Source organism: Abramis brama (assembly GCF_963993115.1).
Source record: "Abramis brama genome assembly, chromosome: 23".
NCBI classification, from domain to species: Eukaryota; Metazoa; Chordata; class Actinopteri; order Cypriniformes; family Leuciscidae; genus Abramis; species Abramis brama.
Window position 1 is genome coordinate 803492 of NC_139985.1, and position 2500 is coordinate 805991.

The following is a 2500-nucleotide window of genomic DNA, read 5'->3' on the forward strand; positions in this document are numbered from 1 at the left end:
AAAGAGAGAGAGAGAGAGAGAGAGGGAGTGAAAAGAGAGAGAGAGAGAGAGAGAGAGAGAGAGAGAGGGAGTGAAAAGAGAGAGAGAAATGAAGGAATCAGTGGCTGTAGCGCATCATGTGTTTGAGGCAAGCGGCAACATTCTAATCTGAAAAATGAAGCCTACCCGGAAGTGCGAAAAACTGCAATACATCGAAGATCCGCTAGAGGGAGGTCCCAAAAGGGAGCAAATGTCCACAGACCCCATGTTAAAATGTCCGTTTTCACAGCATAAATTCATGCTTTTACAGGTTGGTCCCATGGACTTTTATTGTATTTTTCGATAGGTTCCGAGTGCCTGACAACTGTGAGGGGGGTGAATTTTTTTCTAAATCATTAGTTTATCGTATTTAGATATAAAATGTATGACAAATAAGGGCGTGGTTAACTTTGATTGACAGCTTGATTGACAGCTGATAACGAGCATAGGCTGCGCCAAAGGAGAATGACAACATAAGAAGCGCCATTTTTAACACAGTTGAAATATAATACTACTGTTTCTGTATCATGAAATGTAGTTTTAAGAGTTTTTCAGGCAAGAATGTAGTTGTTTAAAGCTCAAATCTGTGGTTTATTTATAAAGATTTATGAAATTGTATCCAGTTGTGAGATCCAGTGATGACCGGGCGCTCGGCGCTCATGTTCCCCGCCTGGAACAGCCTTTCCTCGGCTAGTCGTTCTGGCGTTTGCCGCTGACTCTGGCGTCTCTGTAGTGGTTAAACATGAGAGATAATTCGTCGTGTGTATATCTAACGGGCGATTTTTGGTCTCGTGAATCTATAATTTGGTCCCTGGCCAATCGTTTTGGCTGAGGGGAAGTTTCATAACTTTATAAGCTATTTAACTTTACCGTTGTATGGTTAGACTAGAGCGCTGACTTTGTATGTTTGACTGAATTGTTTGCTTTATTTGTATATCTTCTTGTACCTTTTACTTATACTTTTATAATGGCTAATATTGATAAAACTGAAATTTAACAAAAAGAGACTGGGTTGAGTTTTGTCATTTTAAATTTTAATACAACGAAGATGATCTGTAATGTTGTTTACTGCAACATCTGTTGTTTACTACAAATGCACATATTGCCTGGACCATATTAAAATGTTTAATATGTTTATATTATATTTAAAACGAAAAGAGGCAGGTTTGTGTTTTATATTTCGTTTTGTTATAAATAGGCAAACGTTATATGCAGTGAATATAATCAATACGTGTTGCCTGAACCACATTTGTGTGGCTATAATGTTTAAGATTTCTTTAAATGAAAACGAAAAGAGTTAGTGTGGTGTTTTATAACATATTTCGTTGCCTAAAATACACAGAGATAACCGGAGTAGCAGAGCGAGCTGAGTGACGCGCGCTGCGTCCTTTACCCATATATGGATTGGCCAGAAGGTGGGCGGGGTTAGGATTTCCCAAGATTTTCCAAGATGGCGCCGCCCATACCCCCCATAAACGGCTTCAAAACCGTTCTTCAGAAAGTCTATGGGTGACGTCACAGACGCTTTGTCCATATTTTTTACAGTCTATGGTTTGAGGTCAGCAGATCTACCTGTGTGTGTGTGTGTCTACCTGTGTGTGTATGTGTGTGTGTCTACCTGTGTGTGTGTGTGTGTGTCTACCTGTGTGTGTGTGTGTGTGTGTGTCTACCTGTGTGTCTATGTGTGTGTGTGTGTCTACCTGTGTGTGTGTGTGTGTGTGTCTACCTGTGTGTGTGTGTGTGTGTGTCTACCTGTGTGTGTGTGTGTGTGTCTACCTGTGTGTGTGTGTGTGTGTGTGTGTGTCTACCTGTGTGTGTGTGTCTACCTGTGTGTGTGTGTGTGTGTCTACCTGTGTGTGTATGTGTGTGTGTCTACCTGTGTGTGTGTGTGTGTGTGTGTGTGTGTGTCTACCTGTGTGTGTGTGTCTACCTGTGTGTGTGTGTGTGTGTGTGTGTCTACCTGTGTGTATGTGTGTGTGTGTGTGTCTACCTGTGTGTATGTGTATGTGTGTCTACCTGTGTGTATGTGTGTGTGTGTGTCTACCTGTGTGTATGTGTATGTGTGTCTACCTGCATGTGTGTGTCTACCTGTGTGTATGTGTCTACCTGTGTGTATGTGTGTGTGTCTACCTGTGTGTGTGTGTCTACCTGAGTGTATGTGTATGTGTGTCTACCTGTGTGTATGTGTGTGTGTCTACCTGTGTGTATGTGTCTACCTGTGTGTGTGTGTGTGTCTACCTGTGTGTATGTATGCGTGTCTACATGTGTGTGTCTGTCTACCTGTGTGTATGTGTGTGTGTTTACTAGGGCTGGGTAAAAAATATCGATTTCTCGATTTTAATCGATTCTCATTTTTACGAAACGATCAAGAATCGATTAGTCATCTTGTTTTCGGTTGATGAATGAATGGAACATTGTAGCGCATCCCATCCAATAAATCACAATAATCTTTGTGCTTCTTACTATTTATATGAAACAAAGT